Here is a 13,645-nt window from a genome sequence, read left to right as displayed (position 1 = left end):
GCACTTATGCAATTCAGTCAAGAAATAACTTCTTATATTACTTCCAGAGTTCAAGAATTTACTGTATTTATTCCAATGGGTCTACTTCCTTTATCTTAATACCTAAAAAAATATCTCTATTGCAGATGTTAGCGTATTTTTAAAAATGAAAATGAAAAATAATTTATTATTCTGGGACTAGGTCCCTTTATATATATTGCTGAAGTTAATTTTAATTTTATTTATACATCTATTGACCAAAAAACAGTGTGACCACACTTAATTATGACTTAACTACAGAGAAGAAAAAAAAATAAATTAACCACAAAATACCGACTAAATAAAACACAAAACAAAAAGGTAATAACAAAATATTTGTACTATTATAATAACGGATTAGACTAGTGAAGTAAAAGGTAGTAAAATAGAAGGGTTTTAAACGAGGGAAGTGTTGGTACATGACGTATTTTAGGGGGAATGGAGTTCCAGAGAAATGCAGCTCGGGTAAAAAAACGATTTATCAAACGCTGCAGTTCGGTGAGGTGGAGGTTAGATGTCGAATAAACGGGATTGGACTAAGAATTTGAATTACATGTTTTCTAGGATATAGGAGGGGCGTTGATTGACTTGAATTACTTGGAATAGAAAAGAAGCTAGGAAATAATTGCATCGGAAGGGTGGATAGAGCCACTTCAGCTCGGCGTAATACTGGGTTATGTGCGTATCTCTGCTGATCCCGAAAATAAATTGCATATACTGCGCATTTATTTACAAATTATTAAATACTGCGCAATTCATAAGACGTTTAAGCTTAGATTCGAGATTCCACCATATACCAGGCAGCCTTAGTCAAAGAGGGGGAAAGCAAGAGTGGGAACTAAAAAAGCTATATTTGTTCTGTATTTATTTAATTTTATCTTTTCCTGTCCTGGTAATGTTTAAATTGGTGTAATTTTAATTAGTTGTTAATTTACCACCAATTTTTGGTCTCGTGTAGCATGTCATATTATGTAGGTTATACTAACTATCTAAATAATTAGTAAAGCCAAGCTCTTTCCTAACAACCGATTTTTAGATTGACTGTTCACTCCGGAATAGAACAAGAACCCCTGATGACTGAGCATAAGACTCTCGATGGCTTCCTCCACGGCGACTATCTCCAGGATCTGGAAGGAAGTAATTCGGCGTAAGCGGGGGTAGGAAGTCGAGGGGTTCTTCGTGTGTCTAAGGGACCTATTGTCACTGCGGTAAGTGCCCTTCAATCCTCTGCAATTAAAGACTTGGACCGGTATTGTTGTGTCTAATTGCTGAAATATCTCTCAATTTTGTATCTTTAATAAATGGTTATCTGATTTATGTCTTTATTCCCTTACTTTCTTCTTTCTAATAGCTCAGTAAATAGGTAGTATGCCATTGTGCATTAATATATAATGTTAATTCATAGATCCAATGTTAATTATAGATGAATGTTAATTCATAATGAATGGTTATCTCTACCAGGAAGAAGCTGTTACATCAATAATTGTTTCATTTATAACAGAACCTATTTTCAACTTAGGATTATTCTTTAATATTCTTATGGGAGGGTTATTTTAGAAGGGTAGGTTCTGCTATAAATGATGTTTGTAAGGAGAAAAAGAGAAGATTATTTATGTGAAAACGTTTTAAATTTAAGATATAAAAAGTTATGTAAGTAAATAATCAATTTAAAAAAATTTGAAATTGTTATGATCGTATTTTAATATTTAATTTTAGTTTAAAGATATGACATCGGCAATTAGCTTGCAGAAAAGATTTTAAAGAACACGACATCAATATATAAGGTATAGCCCAAAAATATCTGTATGTTGTTATTAAATGTAATTAATATAAAACCAAGAATTTTTATAAGTTGTCTCCTTGAAAATGGTCTTAGGGCAGAAACGTTGGAGAGTTTCTGAAACTAAAAGTTGAGAGTATATTTGGATCAAAATTGTGTGTGTTAATAATGAAATAAACCGCTCTCAAACAGTCATTATAATAAATCACTAACTGAAATAATAAATATTAAAAAAACATGAAATTTACACTCAATCTGACGAAATCCAAATCAGACTCGTCCTCCTACTTTTAAAAGAAAACAATAGTCCTTAAGATTGGCACTTCTGTTTCCAGTACGTCATTGGTATTGAAAACCAGTGGGGGTTAAGCGAGGGCACTTTTAGCAGACTTTTAAAGCTTGAGTACATAATTTGAATAATGTCAGTTCTCCAATAATCTTTTTTACAATAGGTATCTGTGGTCTACTGCTGTTTTAACCTTCTGAGAATAATGTAAGATCGAGTGAAGCTAATTAAGAATCGTATTAAAGGATTCAGATAATGACTAAGTTTCTTATGTAATTTGAAAAAAAATTGGAGGTACAAGATTTAATGAATATTTCTGTATTCTACAGATTATACTTTTATAGAAATTATTATTATTGTTTCATTAATGTTAATTAATGTTCACTATCAGTCCAATCTATTGAGTTTCATTATAATATGCTCAATAGATAAAATGTAATCGTGAAAACAAAAAAAATAATGAAATGATAGAAATCCAAAAGTATACACAATGACTAAATTCTAACATAATAAATATAAGACCTAATAAATCTAACAACATCTACCTACAAAACCATAATCTACAAGGACTGTCGGTGTAGTAGTCCTTAGCTATTCATCTTGTTCTACCCCTCGAATAATAATTTTAAAAAAAGTTAAGGTACGTAGAAAGTAAATTATAGAACCAAAAAATTAATAATAATCATATTGTTCATTTTAACTCCATACCATTATTTAATTATTTCATAATCATATAGCTAACACATCACGCAAGGTAAAATATTTTTCACGAGTATTCCTCTTTATTTGATAACACCCCAAATGGAAAAAGTTGATATCTGAAGGAATAAGATGACAAAAAGTGGACACAAAACATCTCTCAGGGGTACTGTGTAAACACGAAGGGGTCGCCACCCTCTTCCAATCCCCTTATCGGAAAAGCCGCTGGAGGGCCGCCTAGGAAAGATTTTAAAAGCCCCACGTCGCGAACCTCCTCGCGAAGAAAGGTGCTTAAGAGGCATCCCTCGCGAATACTCCCTCAAGCTATTTGCAGAGTATCGGGTGTCTTCTTGTGCACCCTATCGGCAGGAAAACAGCTCAGACTTATTAAGTTTCAGTCTAAGCCCCTGGGTTGGGGATCTTTTTAATTACGAAGCTATCACTCTGCCAAGTGGGGTGCCGAATTTACCTCTTGTGTAGTAGCTGGAAGTGTTATTATCTTTTTTTCTGCATGGCTTGGGGGTGGGCCCTTTTGTCGCGAATCCTGTATACTAAGGGCTTTATAACTTAAAGGCTTATGAACACTTTTTGTCCGAGTAGGATGAATGAACCCTAGCGGTTGATGAATTTCTGTGCTATGGAGGTTTGAAGAACTTAGAATAAAAATAAACCTGAGTCATCGTGGTTTCGTTTGAGTTCTTTATTTTTTTTACTAATAAAAAAGATTTACAGTATTGATGGTTGGTGTTTGTCAACGTTAAAAGAATTTGGATCGAATTTAATGTGTTTAGAAGCTTTATTTAGCAAAATATAACAAATGATTTAAACTATTTTATTATATTTTACAAATGTTCATTACTGAAAATTAAACATATATATTTACTTAAATCCTAATTTAAATTAAATAACGGACCTTTGACATATTCCGTTTAAAAGGATCCAAATACCAACTCTAAAATTCAAAAGTCTGATAACAAATGTTTTTTTTCCTTTTCGTCTTTTGTTGTGGCCTAATAAACAGGCATAAGAGCCTCAATATAACGAATGTTTATCCATCTTAATTTCGATATAATGAACCTCAATACAGCATCCGCTCAATATAAGAATTTTTTTCACAACCACCAAAAAATACTCATTTCACTGAGGTTCTATTCTATAGTCAAAAATATGTACCACTATTATAATTTAAATAAATAAAAAGAATATGAGAAATCTACTTTTGTGGCCTTTTAGTTGAATAAACCCTAGGAAAATATGATGCTGAGGATACTATCCTTTTTCAAACCTGATTTTTTTTATTGATAAATTAACTACCTGATTTTCAAGAACATGGGTGAATAAACATCTGAACGCCAAAAATAATAGTAAATGAATAAAAAAATAAATACTGAGAATCCAACTTGTTAAAATATTGAAAAAAACATTGTCCTTTGGACTATGTTGACATTATCTTGTAAGAATCATTAAGTATTTCCTGTAAATCGGTTTGATATATTAAATTCATAATTCCCTTGTTTTAATTTTTTTTAAATTTATTATCTATGAAGGTAATTGATTTTCATTAACTACTCAACTAGCAAATTCAGAATTTTATTTTGTAATATTGTGTTTTCAAAATATGAATGCTTACACCCTACACCGACGGACTATATCTTGACTGAAGACACAGGTTTGGAAAGCACTAATGTATTATTTACTACATAAATGTAAATTAGGCTTTAAAGGAGCTTTGCGGGCGAGGTACGAGCGCCGTGTTGGGCGCAGCTGGTTGGTTAAGCCCGCTATACATTACGCCGGAGTCAATAGCCTGTATAGCCCTGCTTTTATTGTAGATAATCCATTACAAACTATATCAATAATATTTTATCTTTTTTTTTAAATATTGATGTAGTTTATAAATTTGTAAAAAAAATGAATTAAAAGTTTCTTTTTAATTTTACCATCTGTTGTATAACATTTTAATTAAATTACTTTTTTATTTATTTCAACTTGCACATCTGATATCGCACCTTTTAGGTTTTTGTTGTTTCCTTTATTTTTTATTATTGACCTAGATAGATTTTTTCGTTTCGCAGTTGTAGATTATTTTTATTAATCAAAAAAGAATTTTGAGATTACTAAACAACAGCTTTTTTTTTCTTCCACATTTTTTTTTCCAATAAAAACATATTCTCATAATATATATTTTCATGCAAAATACGTTTTCACGTTACAGCACAATTTTTATAAATAATTTTGGCCATTTTTAAAAATTTTAGCTATCACATAAATATATATAAATTATTCTTAAAATAGTATTGGGTTGTATTTCAATAATAATAAGTCTCCTTAATTTTTTTATTCTAATTTCTCAGATATTTTTATATTCCGGTTAATTTTTTTCACTGGCTTAGCAATTCTAAAATATCTAAATTAATATTTTTATTATTGCTAAAACATAACTGTATTTTATTTTATAATTAAGTTTAAAAATGTAAAAACATCGAGGTACCCTTGTGATTTAATATAGTTGCATGTTATAACTTGGTGTTTTTAAGCATGGGGTGTTAATAGTTGTTTTTTAAGGGCCAACTTTTGAACAATATCCACCGCATTTAACTGCTATCGATCTGGTTTTTGTGGAAAAAGTGCCTTTGACGATGCTGCATTATTCTTATAATTTTATACTTCCTTTTTACCCGGAAAATCTCTTTACAAGAATTACAGTCAATGGGGTAGCCACATTAATATCCATGGAAATATATTTTTAAAATAAGAAAAGAGAAAAAAAAGAATGCATACTGGCCAATCTTCAGGGAGACTAAATCTCATTTTAAGTTACAACTCGTTCGTTCCTTCTTTAAAGGAAACGAGAAAAATAAAAGACAAAGGGATGACAAAATTATTCCTTCTCCTTTTGTACCTAACCCCTCCGTTGTTTTCCTTAAATGAGACTCCGTTAATAAAAAAAGAAATAATAATAGAAATATATTTCAGGATAGCTCCGCTTTTAGATTATCAATCATTACTGCGATTTATTTTCTGTTTTGACTTTAAGCGCTCCACTCGATCAAGTTAAATCTCACAGTAATTTAGAGTTGATAGACGTCATTATTTATTATTTTTCTCTTCGTAACTCAAAAAAATTGTTTCAAAAACCCAGATGTGAGGTAAAATATTTTGAGGAAATAAAAGGCTTAATTTTTATAAATTAAAGATATCAGATATTGTTATATTATTTTATTTTAATAAATTTTAGAAATATTAAACGTGAAAATATTTCAGTAATTTTTTTAAAATTATATTTTAGAAAAAAACCTGAAAACTACGGAGGAGCCTTTTTTGTTAATATTGTTAGAAATACATTACATGATACCTCTGCTTTTAAAAAAGTTTCCATTTTGCTTTAAGCACTCCACTGAGTAATTTTGAATTTATAGGAGTTATTATTCTTTTTCTTCTGAGGATTCTTTATATAAAAATATTTCAGCATCCGGATGCAGAGAATGTATGAGATATATTTTTTAGATATAGCCTATTGATTTGGTGGAATTAAAATGTATTTAAAAAGTACAGTACGATATTTTTGTATTTAATAATTTTGATAAATATTTAAATTATTGGTTTTAAGAAAAAAATTAGGGGGCACCCGGGTTTGAACCGGGGACCTCTCGATCTGCAGTCGAATGCTCTACCACTGAGCTATACCCCCAATGATGAAACTTAATTAATAACAGTTGAATAGAAATGGACTATTTATTCAGAAAAATTATATTTTGAGAGGTTGTGAAAAAAAGGAAAAAATCAGAAAGTGCCCGAAATAAATTGACTATTTTAAAAACTAGAACAAGTTAAATGCAACACGTTTCGTACTCCAAAACATTGGTTTTTCAAAATAGATTAAAAGAAATATCAAGGAAGAGAAGTATATAAAAGTTCAAAAGACGTATAAAATATCTATTTCAGATTTTTTTTTTTTACTTTTACAGCCATCTCTAGATACAGGATAAATGTAGGAAATCAGAAAAAAAAAGATGAAAAGGTTTGATAAATGTTTATACTTAATGCAAACACAACTAAAAATTATAAATATTCTAAATCACAGACCTAGGTGGAAAAGTATTTTCCAGATAATATAATGTACTTAACCTAACAGATAAAATAATGTACTTAACCTATTAATGTAAAAAATAATTAATTTTTTACATTATTTTTAATGTTATTTTATTATCACTCGAAGTAGTTTGAAAATATAATTTAAGTTGTAATATAGAGACGAATAAAATAGAAGTGCTAAGTTCGGCTAAATAAAAAATATCGCTGCTAATTTTTCCTATTTACTGGTTTGATTTACTCCTTTTAAATGCGGAAGAAGTGATTAAAACAAAAAAACTGTTATTGTGACCTCAAACAAATTGTTAAAAATTTGAAGACTATATTGAAATTAAAAATTTTTTTGGAACCCATTTTTTAGGTATACGAGATTCGATGGGGGATGGTATAAAAGAAACTCTTGTTGGTGGTATTGGTATTGAACAATCGGTTTTGTCGAGTCTGTCATTAGTTTGCATTTTTCGTTTTTAGATTTCTTCTTTAATGGTGTCGAAACTGAAAGATTAATATAAATTCCACCAAATCACATTTACACTCCGTCGCGAATCCATGACTTCCTCTCCCACAGTATCCTTTAATAATTCCCCCACTTATTCCAATCGAACTGATCTGTTATCTCGGACTATATCTAAACAAACGGCTGACTTGGAATCTTCATACAGTACTGAAAAGAAAGAAAAGTGCTCGTCGCAATACTTACTAGACAAACAGACTGAACATCCAACTAATTACAAAAGAATTTAGATGACTTTAATAAGGCCTATCTGGACATACTAAACTCCACTAAACCACCGAATTCCACTTGTATCCAATCCTTACAATCCAAAACCTTTTGTAAAGTAAACCTTTATGCTCCTTATTTTGTCACAAATCAAATCATCCACCATGACCATGGGTTGGACGGTTCCAAATGGTGCCGATTTGGCCAGAACCAGAAACGAATCCTTGTTTTGGCTTTTCCTTCATTACATAATAATCCTCCTAGGATTCTGAAAATAAGATGGCCTTGAGATCTTCTTTTCATGTTTGTTCCATTTCATTATGTAACTAAGACCAGATTTACTCCTGTATATTTTAATGCAGTTGTAAATATCAACAAATATTTTTTTTTTAAATCTTCTAAAGTAGATCTGTACAGTCCCAGAATAGAAGTGTCAACATTCATTTTTCATCACATCCGCGAAATATTCTAAAGAAATATTCTCAATCACATCCAGAATATTCTAAAGCAGAAATTCTCGGATCCTCGCACCAATGTAAACACATTGGAAATAAGAAGAAACCCATTCCATCCTCCAATAATTTGTATTTTATTTGTTTTATTATACGTAATTACACTTGAATTTGTTTTGAGATAACATTTTTAGTATATAATAAGATAAAAATAGGAAGTGTGCATTTCCAAAGAAGGAATGCAACAAAAACATTGTGACACATTAATATATTGTACCAAAACAGGATGTTTTTGTTTCCGTCCAGACTAGGAAGTACGCATTTTGTCGCGCTTGTTAGTAAATAATTAGTCTCCCCGGTAATTTGTGTTCCAAGACACTATTAGTTCTCACAACCGTTGGCTGCAGGTCCAAGACAAACCACTACGAAACGACCCGACCAAACCCAAACCCTGTGCCAATATACAAGATTTATACAAGAGTTAATATTAAGCCACGGGTAGGGGAGGAATGGGGGTGGATGGGGGTAAGATGAATTGAAAGATAGCTCGGGGTTAGATTTATTTGCGAGGCCGAGTGATTGATGTGGCCCTCACCGCGACGCACCCGAATTAAAAGAAAATTTTATCAAAGTCTTCGAGGACGGTTACTCCCAAGAGAACCGAGTGGCCGGGCCTGTAAATAAATAGCGGGAAGCAGTGTGCTGGAAAATAAAAATTAATCTGTTATATATAAAATCAATCTATTGGCTCATGGTTATCTATGATCTTCAGTCGGAAAATCCAATTAATGCTTCTGAATTGATTAAAAGTTGGTCTTCCTAACATTTCATATATACTGGAGAGTGTTTGCCTAAAGTGTTTGTTTATCTTGAACTGTGAAGAGACAGCCTCAACACACCTTCTGCTTACCTGAAAGCAAAAAACAAAAAAACATATATGCAAATATATAAATAGTTATAAATAATAGAACTATTTCTAGATACATAAGGCTAGAGACATACATAACATATGCACCTTATTTTAGTATTTCGTTATGAACAAAAAAAAAATATATAGCTATTAAAACATTAGATAATAAAACCATGATGTAACAGATTAATAATTATGATCTGGTATGGTGTTTAATTATCTCGGTATATAGTTGTACGCATTTCTTCGAAAGGATATATTTTTGGCAAATAACGAAACTTAAAAAAACAATAATAATAATTTTCGGACTTTGCTGAAATATATATCCTGACGTATAAACAAATATATGCTATTTTTTTCATAATACTAACACATTTAACAAAATAGATATTTTAAACACATTACAAATAATTAGTAACATTTTTTTTTCCCCTAGATCATTTAAATATAGTTACTAAAAAAATCTCAGGATATATGAGTAAACAATACTAGAGCAAATTTTAAAGTGATTGACCTACCGGATTTTGAGAAAATCTTCTTTATATTATGTAATAATATAAACACTCTAGGTATTCTAGACTGAGGGTTTAACAAATAAAGTAACAAAACATACCATGTATTTTAATCGAAATCTCAGATAGTTCTTACTAGAGACTAAATATTAATTTATAAAAATTTAAAATTAATGGACAAAATAGATCAATGTTTTATGATAAAGGCTCTAATAGATAATAGATTTTTTTTAAAACATTTATATTGACATAATAAATAACAATGTTTTCACATGATTTGTACATTGTTTTTCAAATTTTTTTCTTGATTAAAAAAAAAAATTAAATAAAACTAAAGTCATTTTTTTTTTCCTTGCATAACTTTAATTTTCTTTACTTTGTTTCTTTACTTATCTTGTTATTACTTAATTCAATCGATTAATTTATTTTTTAATTTGTGATATATCTATTATTATCATTATTTTTTTCTCTTAAAAATTTATGTATGATACCTACAGAACTGATATATATTGCACTGGACAGTGACAGGTTGTATTATTTATTTAAGTTGTGTTTCTTTTATTGCTTTTTTTCGATAAAATATTTTTATCTGTTTAATAATGAAAAAAAACATTTTTTTTTCACATGAAGAAAATTTTAAATCAAATAAAAACATTGAATTAATTATAATTTTTTTAACAGGTTTATAATTAAATTAACTTAATATATCAAACATTAAATCTTAAATGTAATTAATGATTGCTAAATAGACAGTAAACGAGTCAACTAGAAACATGAACCAAATAGATGGATTAAGCCGTTTTTATTTTCTGTTATAGAGTGTACGTCATGAAATGCTGAGTGTAATTAAATACTAAGTGTGATTCTATAAATAAATAATATTAGATAAAGAAAGCAGGGAGATTTATCAGTTTTAAGACTGAAAAATAAATACTAGTTCCACTTCATTCAAAACATTCAGATCATTTTGTCAATATCACCATCGCAATTATATATATTTTTATAAACAATGTTGTTATAACGATGTAATCTAGTTTTTTCTATATTTTTTATACTTTTTGGGAAATAACATAACCAGAGTTATATCTTAGATCGAATAGTCCAAGATTAGACACGCTTTAGGTACTATCTCCGTATCAACATTGTCAGATAAATATTCTGCAACTTCGTGGTCTGAGTTCAATACCAGCAAGATTATATCGAAAATATAGAATAGATATAGAAAGTAATAAGGGCTTACCACAATACAGTGTAGCAAAATTAATTTCTTCTCAGTAATAATTATTCATAAGTTGTTTCGAACTACTGTAGGGTTTTTTTTTTATAATCTATTATTTGATTTACTTAATATATTGTTACAATTCATTCAATTTTGTATGCTATAGAATATTTTTAATTTAGAATATTTCGACTAACTGGAGTTTTATTTGCTGTATTATGTATAATTTTTTTTTTTCGACAGATATTATGCGACATATCGCTGACAGCTGGGTTTCCTGCTTACAATTGAATAACAATTATTTATTAACTATTATTATACTATAATGCTTTTAAATATTTTTTTATATACATGGTGAACATTGGAGTACGTCAATGCTCTGTTGCCCACAGTATGGGTTGGCTGCACCTTGTACTCAGCACCTATAATGAACCTTTGTTGTTGAACTGGTGAAAATCATTTAATCCGTATATTTAAAAAATAAATAACTTCTACCCTTTTCCCCTCCCCTAAAAAGTTCTTTCAATTAGTTTGCTTTACTTTCCACATGAATTAACTGTAATATGTCATTTTAAATTTTTGACAAAAAAAAAATATCGAATTTGAAACTATGCCCTCAAATTTTAATTTTTTTTTACAATATCTTTCAAACTGCTCTTAGCAGAGTCCAGTTCGCCTGATACCACATCTGAAGTAAGATACGATTCATTATTAATAACTAATTAATTTAAAATTTCAGAAATAATCTTTATGCTGATCACAAAAGAACTGTTCTCAATTTAAAAAAAATTATCATTTTTAGAATATAAGAAAATCAAAACCAAAGGTATATTAAAAATATTGACTTTTTTCCCTAGATAAATCCACAATTTCCTTCTAATACTAATTACCATCAATTTTAATTTGAATCTTTTGTTTCATATATCGCTTGGCCGCTGTATTAAAGTTTTTTCATTAACACCAAGGAATCAAATAACTAGATTCAAATATGGTTAAACGCCAAATTTGAAACCGTTTCTGACGATCAAAACAGTCCCAGGGTCAAAAGAAGGACTGGAAGTTTTATTCTGAACTAATTATTGTTCCAGATTGCACAGTACCTAAGTTGTTGTTCCATATAAAGTTCTAGACGGATCGTTGGAACTAACTTATTATTACATAATTCTTCATTATTTTAAATTCACTAATTTTAGATAAAAAAAATAATTTGTGTTAAGGTATAATTAGTATTTATCTAATATTTAATATAGAACTAAGTTTTTAAAGATTGAGTTAGTTCCAGTCTGGTATAGGTGAGCTCAAAAAGACGAGGAAACAGAATCCAGAGAAAATATATTTCAGAGGAATCCGGCAAGCCGGTGAGTTGACTTGCTCAATCATGCCATTCTTCCCATAGTTCACATCCCACATGCTTGGCAACTTGCTATTCATTGTAAATCTTCTATATTGCCCTATTCTTCGATTCGAGATTCAGTATGAAGTATAAGTTAATTTTAACAAAACTGTTGACTTTTGTCATGTTGTCTGAACATTAAGATAATGTTTCGAGGAAGTTATTAGGTTCTAGTTAGCCTGTTTTAATTTTAATATTTAAATTCAGATTGATTTTTTTATGGTTTAATATAACAATATAGCAAAGAAAAACAAGATTTAGATTTATAAATATATAGCTAGTTTAGATTTTTCAAGAATTTTGTCATATCAAAAAAATAAAAAATTATGAACCCCATAATTTATAGAAACCTGCTCATACTCCAAGACGAAATGTTCAGACCTTCACTTAAAACTAAATGACTGGCTTTTAATACCAGTGACGTGGTAGAGAGAGAAGCGCTGAGATCTCCGGAGTCCTGCTTTTTTCAATAAATCGGGAGAAGAGCTCTGTTAGGTGTTCTCCAAGCTAATTTATCCAGTAACTATCAGTCTTCAGGGTTCTCCAGGTAAATATCAGCCTCTTTCATAATTTTTTATTTATTAACTTTTACTAGAAGAAAAATAAGGAAAATACAGCTGTTAGGAAGACCGAATTAACTTAATTAAATTAAATTAACACTAAGATAGGGTTTACGCTTTTTGTTCCTTATTGGCATCTTTCTGATATGACACGTTTCTAGAAAAATCTTAACTAACAAATCCTGTTTTTTTGTTACTATATTGTTATTTTAAACCATAAAGAAACCAATCTTAATTAAAAATATTGATATTAAAACAGCCTATTTATATCAAGCTCATATGGGCTTATTTAGTCATAAATCGTTAGCAATGAACGTAAAAATAAAAAAAAAACAAATATACGTAATAGTCGAGTTATATGAATTTAAATTATATACATCCAATTTTTGGTTAGATGTCTGGTTCTTATATTTTTCTTTCCTGGCGCCTGGAATTGAAAAAGGGTATTAAACCCTCCACTCCTGCCCTTTTTTTTCATACCCTCCTGTAAAGATTTTAGTGGGTATTTGGTACGTACATATAGTAGGTATGCTATATGTATAGTTGGGTGTGAAGGATACCTTGGATTGCCTTCTGGCATTATAAGGTTAGGTGAGGGGTCCAATGAAGGTTGTAACTTGGTTGGCTTCCGCTAGTGGATTATTGGAACGGGGAGGAGCCGTTCCGTTGGTTGAATGGTGAAAATTTAGACCTCAGACTTGAATAGTCTAAGGCCTTCCCTCGTCGAGGACGTCGACTAAGGGAACCGTGCTCTGCCACCTCCCAGGTCTTGGTGGAGGGGCGATCTCTCTGAAAAGTGGGTTGCAGCAGGCCTTCAACCCATCAAAGAATTTGATGTGCCGTCGGCCTATATACTCCGGCACAGTGGGGAGTTGGAGCTCTTCACGTATAACTCTGTTTTTGGCCCTCTGGAGCGTGGTTCCCCGGACGATCTTACGGAGGACAGATCCCTGGAAGTGTAGTTCTGTAGAGGTGTCTCATAAGTGGGACGCCGTGGAATAAT

The 13,645-nt window shown here is 30.3% G+C and overlaps 1 non-coding gene across 1 annotated transcript; it reads right to left on the bottom strand.

Annotated features, from left to right (window-relative positions):
- Positions 1 to 6,402: 6,402 nt before the first annotated feature.
- On the bottom strand, positions 6,403 to 6,474 carry TRNAC-GCA (transfer RNA cysteine (anticodon GCA)). Its single transcript has one exon. It is a non-coding gene; the product is annotated as a tRNA-Cys (tRNA).
- Between the last annotated feature and the right edge of the window lie 7,171 nt (positions 6,475 to 13,645).

Source organism: Halyomorpha halys, unplaced genomic scaffold (assembly GCF_000696795.3).
Source record: "Halyomorpha halys isolate HHAL.00 unplaced genomic scaffold, Hhal_1.1 Scaffold2761.1, whole genome shotgun sequence".
In the NCBI taxonomy this organism is placed as follows: domain Eukaryota; kingdom Metazoa; phylum Arthropoda; class Insecta; order Hemiptera; family Pentatomidae; genus Halyomorpha; species Halyomorpha halys.
The sequence above is the reverse complement of the archived record's forward strand: the minus strand, read 5'-3'. Positions and strand labels throughout refer to the sequence as shown.